The 10,353-nt window shown below is 45.5% G+C and overlaps 1 non-coding gene across 1 annotated transcript; it reads left to right on the top strand.

Annotated features, from left to right (window-relative positions):
• Positions 1–268: 268 nt before the first annotated feature.
• On the top strand, positions 269–330 carry LOC130017261 (U7 small nuclear RNA). Its single transcript, XR_008791364.1, has one exon. It is a non-coding gene; the product is annotated as a U7 small nuclear RNA (small nuclear RNA).
• The last annotated feature ends 10,023 nt before the right edge of the window (positions 331–10,353 follow it).

Here is a 10,353-nt window from a genome sequence, read left to right as displayed (position 1 = left end):
TATTTCAAGTATTTAAAATTCTTTTATTAAATCACCGTGAGAAAAACAAAGTTGTCCATGATTGAGTTTCAGTATTACAATGCTCAAACACCTGTCCTTTGACCCGTGTACACTTCTCAACACCAATGTCCTCAATTTTCCTCTTTCCAACCCCACCCCAAGTCTGCCTCTGCCACAGACAGACACTTTTTTTATGTGAAGAACTTAACACCATCGTCTTTGTGGGCAATTCTATCATCACTAATAGGTAAATCAAGAAATTAGTTAAAAGTGTTACAGCTCTTTTAGAATTTGTCTAGCAGTTTTTCTGGTTGCTACTGGAAAGCCCACACTCACCCCCCAAACGAAATGAGTTGTGATACAAAATATTTTAAAAAGCAATAAACTTGTTCGTTTATTTATTTTATTTTTAGAAGCGCCAGGAATCAAATCTGAGTCCTTACACATGCTTTATCACTGAGACATATCCTTGATTCGTAAAATAAGTTCAGTTGTACATACAACACACTGTCCGCCAACAGTGTAGAATGCACATTCTCTCAAGCTCACAGAGAATACTTACAATGACTGGCCAGAACTAATATTAGTACCAACAAATTAAAATAAAAGCTGGTATCATATAGCCTGATTAAACATAGAACATAATTGTTATAGAGATAACACAAATTCCTGAAAGTAAAAAATAAATTTCTATTTACTCATGAGTAAAAGAAACTAAAATGGAAATTTGAGAGTACTTAGTTTCTATTTATTCACTTTTACCAGGAATTGTGGTTTGGGCCACACCCAGCTATGCTCAGATCTTATTCCTGGCTTTATGCTCAGAAATCACTTCTAGTGTGCTAGGATTTGGGAAGAAGGTTATTGGGCCTATCTGATGCCGGGGGAAAACTAGAAACACATGCAAGGCCTAACTTCCTAAAACACCTCTCTGACTCTGAAAGTTAGTTTTTAAAATACTGAATTTCAACATTGGTAAGATAAAGTTTATAAGCTGCTTGAGGGAAATCTATAATTTTGAGTACATACATTTGTTTTTCTAATGTCTGAAAATTCAGCAAGTAATTTATGTAATTAAAGAAAGTAATCAGGAAAAGAAGTAAAATAAACTAAAGTAAAATTTTTCAAAAGGTGATAATAAATGCAAAAGCATAAATTAATGATATAGAAAACAAATAAATAATTGGGATAAACCAAATAAAAAAAATTGTTTGACATGAGTAATACATTTCCGACTACTAAAAAATCACTTAATCACTTAACTTCCCGTTAGTCGTCGATTTGCTCGAGCGGGCGCCAGTAACGTCTCCATTTGTCCCTGTTGCGTGCTAGTGTAGCCCAATGGCATCTGTTCGCTCTGGGAACATGAAGGGCCTCAAACCGATCGTTCATGATCTTCAGGAAGAAGTCTGACCATCTGGTAGGTGGGCGGCCACGCGGTCTCTTGACATCCCGTGGAATCCAATCAGTAACAGCTCTAGTCCAACGGTCGTCTTTAAATCTCATTACGTGACCAGCCCATCTGATTTTCGACACCTTGGCAAATGAGACAGCGTCCCTGATCCTTGATCGTCGACGGATGTCAGAACTCCGGATTCGTTCTCTCATTTGAGTGGAACGTGATATTCCAAGCATAGCTCTTTCTATTCTTTCTATTATTCTTTGGGAGACCTGAATGGCGTTCTCATCTTGTTTGCGTAGGGCCCAGGTCTCTGAGGCATATGTTAATGCAGGAAGAACAGTGGAATCAAAGAGATGTGCCCGGAGCCGGAGGTTCTTCGTCCTCTTAGCTATTTCTTCCAACTACTAAAAAAAAAATTGAAAAAAGAAAGCTCCACCGGTTCCCCCAAAGGTACAAATAAAACAAGAATATAAATGAGACATATTGAAATGGTCAATGGTCAACAGAGATTAAAATCTACTAAGGGATATAATGCACAAATGTAAATATTTTTGAAAATTTACGTAAAACATGAAAATTTTTAGAGAATGCATTTATTGTAATTTTTTAAAAGAGAAAGAGGATATCCAAATGATCCTATATAAAGTTGAATTAGTGCCCATACATTTTTCATACAAAAAATAATAATAGGCTCTAGAGGATTTTCAGGTGAGTTTTACCAAATGTTCAAAAACAGATGATTCCAATCTTACATGAATTATTCATTGAATATAAAAAAAGAGCCACTCCCAATTCATTTTATGAAGTGATGACTATGTATATGTAAAATGTTAATGCTTCTCATTTTTTAAAAAAATTGTATGTTTATATGTTTCATTTTTAATTTCTTCCTCTATCTGGAACTGATTATATGTGTATATATACATATATATATATACGTATACATAGACTGATATAGATGTTGATATTGTCTTAGTACCATTTATTTAAGTGGGGGAGATGCAAAGAGATGAGAGAGATGCAAAGAGCCTCAACAATAAAGAAAAGGAGCCCTCATGTGACCGAAAAGACTAGAAAAGGTAGGCGTCAATAAAAAGATGATTCTTTGGGGATGAAAGGGAGTTTATCAAATGAAGAAAATAGGCGAAATAAAACACAGAAGTCTTATTAGTAAAATCATGTTTATAAAGGTACTATCAGTAACATTCAACTGGAAGTATGTTTCTCAAAGGGAAAATATTTCTGGAGGAAAAAATAAATTACAGAGCACACTTATACATTCATTAGGAATCAATCTTTCTTTCCCTTTCCCTTTTTCTGACTTCTCCTTCAGTCTCTCTTTCTCTCTCTCTCTCTCTATCTCTCTCTCTCTCTCTCTCCCCACCCCCAGCCTCTTTTCCTCTCCCTTTCCTTTCCTTTGCCTTCTGTCTCCTGGTTATTACGAGTGACATATTCCATTCAATGACAGCAAAAAGAATTCTACTCTTTCTGGTCAATGGAGAGGCTTTTCCATAAAACATAGCAAACACTTCAGCAGTGTGGGTAACTTGCTTTGGTTTGAAGCATGCTAAATTATTCTGTATCTTGGACAATGACATAATGCCATTAATGTGTGTGCCTGTGTCTATGAGATACTATTGTAACACTGTAACACTGTCCTGCCATTGTTCATCAATTTGCTCCAGTGGGCCCAGTAACGTCTCCATTTTGAGACTTGTTATGAGACACTATATAAATTCTTAATTTTACGAACTGAGAAGAGCAGTAATGATATTTTTCAATGAAAGCTATGTTTAGGCAACTCAGTGATTAAAAAATAAAATAAACAAATTGTTAGCTTGATATCCTTTATCTTTATTTTACAGTATTAAGTTGATATATAACTCTTTTGTACAATGCATTTATGAAATTTAAACCCATGCTCTCATTTACAGAGAAGCTCAAATGATCTGTCGGAAGATATAATGGTTTCTTGGTAACAGGTTTGATAGTGAAAGAATTTTCAGAGTGCTAAATTAATGATTAATATATTAACTATTCCATGCTTTTCTATTCAGATTTTTCCTTTAATGCATCAAATGGTCAATATAAACTGAACATTTAACATAAAAAAAAAAGAAAGGACGAGTCAGGAGTATTTGGAGCCTGGCCCTTTAAGACTCTGACCGGAAGTGTCGGTGACGTCACGGAGCCCCGCCTTTCCCTGGGGTCTTTGGGGCGGTGGAATCTCCCGCCAGGCACCGGAGTCGTCGGAGCGTGAGCAGTCGGGGAGGGGCGGGAAGGGGCGACCAGGCGGACTAGGGGGTCCTGCCCAGTTCCTCCTCAGCTGCCTGAGAGAGCCGCTCCTCAGAGCCTCCTCCTCCGCAGGCTCGCTCTGGGCACCCTGAGCCTCCGTGGTCTCCGCCTTGTGAGCGGGGGTCGCTCTGTGCCGAGCGGGCGGTGGCCCCTCCCCTGGACGCCCAGCCCCCGCCCAGAGGTTTGTCCCGTTTATTCTGCATTTTATGGAACAGGGGGCTGGGCTGGAGGCGTCTCCCTGGGCAGCTGTGAAGGGGCGGTCCGGGAGGCGCTGAAGAAAAGTGGTTGAGGAAGACGCCTGGGGGCTAGTCTTGCAGGGGTCCCTGGCCTCCCACGCAGCCTCCTCCCCCAGGTAAGCCGTGGGAGGCGTTTGTTTCGTTCTTGTTTTCGAAACAATTTTCGTTCAGGGCTGACTCCTGGCTCTGCCCTCAGGGATCTCTCCTGGCGGTGCTGGGGGACCCACGGGGATGCTGGCTCGATCCTGGTCAGCAGCATACAAGGCAAGTGTCCCCTCCATGTACGTGCCTCCTGCCCGGTGGGGTGGGGTTGGGGGGCGATTCCTCACTCGCTTGGGTCCAATAGTATGCGGTAGAGCTTTTGACTTTCACATCCCCCCAACTCCAGTCGGTTCTGGGGGTCCCATAGGAAGCTTTGAGAGAATGCAGAGCCTGGTGACAGAGGAGGTGGTGCCTAAGGGCTGTTTGGGGCCACAGGGGTCCTGCAATGGAGTGTGCAGTGTTAGCAGGAAGTCACCTCTGCTCTTTCAGTGCATGCCCTGAGCGCTCTCACGAAGGATAAATGATCACCATGGCTCCCTTGCCTTTATCGGTTTGTTTTAATTAACTTTTAGTAGGTTTTTGGGGGGCAGACCTGACTATACTCGGGTTGCTCCAAGTGGTGCTCAAGGAACCATATGGGATGGCAGTAGAGAAATATCGTTTTTCTCCAGTAAGACGAGCACCTCTGCAGCTGTACTATGTCTGCAGCCTCTTTGCACAGAAAAATTTTGATTTGTTATTTTTGAATTGTAGATTTTGGTTCAAAGCATTCAGAGCTCAGGACTTAGTCGAGGATCTGAGCTCAGTATCGTGATTGGCAGTGCTCAGGGGGGCCCTAACTGCTGTGGAGAATTGAATCTGGCTTAGCTGCTGGAAAGAAACACACCCTATCGACTGTACTATCTCTGCTAATCCTATGTAATTGTTTTCCACAGAAAAAGATTTTTTGGTTCACCTGTCAAGTTTTCAGCCTCGCTCTACCCACTGACCCTCTCTCCCAGACCAGGTGTGTGCCCTGCTGTTGGAATGAACTTCATTCGGAAAGGGGGTTTCCAGGGACCAGGTACACAAAGTCGTACATGCCTCACTCTGGAGGCTGGTGCAGTCCTAGAGCAGGAGGAAGTCTGTCTTTTATTTTCTGGCTTCTTTTTGCTACAAACTTGGAGATGGTCAGGGACTCTGCCCCTCTGTCTATGTGTCTCTGAGAGTCCATGTCCCCCACCTTAAAGCACGTGCTCAACCCTTTGAGCTACTCTCCCGGGGTCTATTCACTACTAGGGGAGCAGGTGAGATGGGATTTGGGGCCACACCTGCCAGTGCTTGAGGACTGCATCCTGCTGGAGTTTGTTCATGTTAGTTTTCTTTTGCGGATAGTTTTTGGTGTGGAGAATGGGGGCTCTAAATCCCTGGAGATACCCCGAGTGTTTAATCTGGCTCTAGATTTAGGTATTATTCCTGGAGTGCTGTGGCGGCGACCGGAATGTAGAGAAGTGATTGGTGTCAGCAAGACAAGCATCGTAGCAGTTTACAGTCTGTCCGTACAGCAATTTCTGCTTTCATATCAAGTTGCAGAGCTCTGTCTAGACCCCTGTCTATCAAGGTAAGCACACTGAGAAAAGGTTCTGTGCATGTGTGTGTGTGTATGTGTGTTCAAAGTTTGGTTTTCTTTATAGAGGAGAGGGTCGGCCCCAGTTATAGAGCCACATTCTGCGCTATGGTTGCGGGGGGCAGTCCTCCTGCCGGCCTGCAGGTGGCGCTGATGCGTGTGAGCTGGCCTTGGAGTCAGCTCCTGGCTGGGCCTGTGAGCACCTTCTATGGGACCCATGGGGGAGACCCCAGGCCAAGGCAGCGCTGAGTTTTCTCTCTCATAGCCAAGCCCAGACCTTCTGTTGGGAACGTCAGCACTCATTTTCTTCTCCTGGGGAAACAGAAGCATCTGGCATTGTTCCCAAGGTGGTTCCATGAGCCAGTGCCCAAGGGTGTGGCTGGTCAGAGATGGGGAGTTGTGCTGCTCTCCAATGTTCTCAGCTCTGACTTCTCCAGGTTTCTGGTCCTCGGAAGAAACAGAGGCGGCAGAAGATGGTGACATGCCATCTGTCACACCAACCCCAGGTAGGAGGGGAGTAACAATATGAGGTGCTGCAGTGACAGGAGTGCTCAGGCTTCCTGGGACAAATATGTCTGAGTTATTTCAGGAAGGATCCTGTGATGTGCCTCCTGGTGGGAGTGCCCATCTCTGCTGTTGGAGGTGATGTTTGTGTCAGTTTTGTTGAATTTGGCTTTTGGACCACACCCAGCTCAAAGAGTACTTGTACCTCAGTGCTCAAGGATCACTCCTGACAGATCTCAGGGACCACGTGGGTTGCTGGGAGTCCTGGGTTTGTATCTGGGTATTTTGTTTTCTGTGATTCTGGGGATTATACTCTCGGCTCTGCACTCCGGCATTGTAACTGGCAGTGCTTAGGGAACCCTATGGGTTGGCGAGGATCACCACCCCTACTCGCTGTCTGCAACCTGCTGTCCTGTTACACAATCCTGCTGCTTTATTTCTTTTTAGAGTTACTTTTGTCTCACAGGGGAGATGCATAGGACTTCCTCTTGACTCTGTTCTCTGGATTCCTACCTGGTGTGTATCACGGGCCCCCTGGGGTCTGCTGGAGTCATTTGCTCCCTGGCAGCTACAGTGACTCAAGTCCAAGGACATGCTTATTACTCCTTATTTTGTCCTTCACGCTCAGGAGAGAGTCACTGCTCTGGAACACATTCTGCTTTTACTCGCTGCTCTGTTTGCAGTTCTGGGCATGTGCTGGTCTAGGAGAGCCAGAGAAATGGATCTCTGGGTCGGGCACAGCTGTTGGGCTCAAGACACTTTTGCCGCTTCGAGAGCCACTTGGAATGGCCCTGAACTGTGATGAGAGTCCTGCAGGCGTATATGTGCATATGTAGATGTCTGGACATTGATTGACCCTTTCTCCCTAGAACGTGGGCTATGGGGTGCAGGGGGTGTACGTATAGTGTTTTAGGCTGAAAGTAGGGTCACCCATTTGGGTTCCAGTGGCTCCGTTCACAGTTGTTACTCTGCAGTGCTCATAGGAGCAGTGATTGGGATGCTTTATTCCTCCGACTGCTGCATCTGGCCTCAAGTTCAAATTCTTTGTTTTACATAGATTTGGCTTTGGAAATAACCCTTGCAAATACTCAGATTATCCCTGGCTGTGTATTCAGTTATTCATGCTATATTCTGGGACCATGTGTGCTACTGGGGATCAAACCCGGATGTGTGTGCAGAGTCAGTGTCCTTTTGCTGTAATGTCTCTCCCACCAGAGTTGATTTATTTCTTCGGGTCTCACCCCATCCGGCACTGCTCTGTTTTAGTCCACGGGATCACTTTCAATGGTTCTTGGTTTATCAAGTCTCAGAGATTGCCTGTGGACTGTGAGGGATCACAGCTGACGGCTTGAGGGACCCTATGGAATGTCAGAGTCAAACCTTTATTGGTTGTGAGCAAGCCCAGTGCCCCACATGCTATGCTGTCTGTCTGGATCCTTTTTTGTTTACTTTTAAAAACAATTGTGGGCTTTGGCCATTTTTGTTCATTTTTGCATTTACTGCAGTCAGGTATCACTTCAAGTGTGCTGATGATATACCATGTGCTGCTGGGTCTAGTGTGCCAGTAGAGTGGGTAGGGTGATTGTCTTGGAAGCAGTGGACATGGGTTCTATTCCTGGCATCCTGTGTGGTCCCTGAGCACCAGCAGAGGTGATTCCTGAGTAGAGAGTCAGGAGTAAGCCTGTGAGCATCCCAAATGAGGATCCCAAAACAGACAAAAACAAAAGTACAAAATGTGATGCCATCAAACTCCTCTAGGCTGTGTGCATGATCGAGGCTATACTGTCTCTTGTATTTTCTTGGGACCCATATTACACTCTTAAACCAAAAGCTAGATCTTAGCTCTTGTATAACCACAGATCTGTGGCTTTTCAGAAGTACAGATTCTGTTTATGCCTTCCCTCTAATTTACTCTGTGCGGTAGGGCATTTGCCTTAGAAGTGGCCCACATGGCCACTATTTCTCCATCCCTCTCGGAAAGACCGGCAAGCTACCGAGAGTATCTCGCCAGCACGGCAGAGCCTGGCAAGCTCCCCGTGACGTATTCAGTATGCCAGACACAGTAACAACAACGTCTCCAATGGAGACGTTACTGGGCCTGCTCGAGCAAATCGATGAACAACGGGAGGGCCTTTACCTTTTATATAGACACACGAGGTTTTCTTGTCACCTTTTCCTTCTGACCAATCCATGCCCCATCTCTCTAGGGTTCAGGGCATTCTGAGTTAAAGCCTACTGTGATCTCCTAGCTGAAAGGAGGAGCCCTGAGACCCGTGAGCAAAGACATGCATGCAGGGGAGTGTCTAATGACCTACCTGTCTCAGGCCATGGGCAGGGTGTGGGTGCCCTAAGGCAGCAGAGCTCTTGGTCTCTAGACACTTTTTCCACTTCGAAAGCCAATTGGGATGGCCCTTAACCATGACGAGAGTCCTACAGGCACATATTTGCATGCATAGTCGGTGACTAGACATTGCGTGTCCCCTTCTCTTTCGAACATGGGCTGTGAGGTGCAGGGGGTGTATGTTTAGTGTATTGGGCTGAAAGCAGAGTCACTCATTTGGTTCCCACTGGTTCCATGCAGTTGTTAATCTGCAGTGCTTGTAGGAGCCCTCGGTCAGGAGCAAGACCGCCACCTTTAGAAACCTTGTAGTAGAGCATACTCAGATTTTATCAGATGCAGCTGTCTTAGAGAGATGTTGGGTTCTGTCAACCAGGAGTGTACATGGAGACTGTTCCAAGGGAACAGAATCTGAGCCCCTCAAGGGCTCTGTGTTCTAGCCTTGCAGCCCAGGGAACAGAGTAGAAATAGACCCTGACTCTTGCCGCCCTGTGTGTTGGCTCAGGACTTGGTGACCTTCCCCGATGTGACCGTGAGCTTCACCCCACAGGAGTGGATGTGCCTCTCAATGGAAGGACTACAGGCACATGATTCTGTAGACCTACGAGGACCTGTCAACCGTTGGTGAGAGCAGTGTGGGGCCAACCGTGTCTGGAGAGAACCACGTGGGCTCCCTGTCCCAGGCTATGGCTGTGCATCCAAGAGTAGCGGGGACTGTGATGGGCCAGGATGTCGGACAGTTGTGCAGTAGCTGTTCCTCTAGTTCCTTCCCTGGTTTTGTTTTTGGTGCTCACCTTTGATGTTTGGGGATTACTCTCAGTTTTGTGCATAGGAATCACTCTCTGTGGGATTGCAGGAGTCTCTGGAGCGTTAGGGGTCTACCCAGGATGGCCCCAGGCATGGCAAGCTCCCTTTGTGCTGTACTGTCGTTCAGGTCCCGCTAATTAGTTTGTGTCATTCCTGAGTTCGCTTCTCAGTTTAATTCTTATGGTACATATTACTTTTGTGTATTTGTTTTGGTTTTGATTTTGGTTTTATTTGGGGGCACAACGGCAATGCACTAATTGTGCTGAAGGATCACTCCTGGGATTGCCTGAGGCCTATGGTGTGCTGAGTATTGGACCCATTTGCCAGCTTAAAAGGTTGCCGCCTTACCCCTCCTACTGTTGCATTTGTCCGTCAAGTTCAAATTCTTTGTTTTGCATTGATTTGGCTTTGGGGTTTCACCTTCCGGTTCTCAGATTATTCCTGGCTGTGTATTAAGTTACTCATGCTGTAGTCTGGGACCATGTGTGCTGCTGGGGATCGAACCTGTATGTGTGTGCACCGTCTGTGTCCTAACGCTGTGATGTCTCTCCTACCACTGTTCATTTATTTCTTAGGGTCTCACTTCATCAGACACCGTTCTGTTAGAGTGCACGGGATCAATGGTTCTTGGTTCATCAAGTCTCAGGGTTTTCCTCTGGTCTGTGTAGTGAGGGATCACAGCTGACTGCTGAGAGACCGATGGAATGTTGGAATCAAACCTCTGTTGGGTGTGAGCAAGGCCAGTGCCCCACATGCTGTGCTGTCTGCCTGGATCCTTTTCTGTTTACTTTTATAAACAAATTGCAGACATTGGCCAACTTTGTCCATTTTTGGATTTGTGATGCTTTTGGGTTTACTGCACTCAGGCATCACTTCAAGTGTGCTGATAACATACCAGGTGGTGCTGGGACTAGAGTGCCAGTTCAGTGGGTACGGTGATTGTCTTGCAAACAGTGGACATGGGTTCTATTCTTGGCATTCTATGTGGTCCCTGAGCACCAGCAGAGGTGAATCCTGAGTACAAATTCAGGAGGAAGCCTTGACCATCCCCAGGTGAGGATCCCAAACCAGACAGAAACAAAAGTACAAATTGTGATACGATCAAACTCCTCTTGGCTGTGTG

This window comes from Sorex fumeus, unplaced genomic scaffold (genome assembly GCF_029834395.1).
Source record: "Sorex fumeus unplaced genomic scaffold, SorFum_2.1 ptg000183l, whole genome shotgun sequence".
Classification (NCBI taxonomy): domain Eukaryota; kingdom Metazoa; phylum Chordata; class Mammalia; order Eulipotyphla; family Soricidae; genus Sorex; species Sorex fumeus.
Note: the sequence above shows the minus strand (reverse complement) of the source record. Positions and strands in the feature narration are given on the sequence as shown.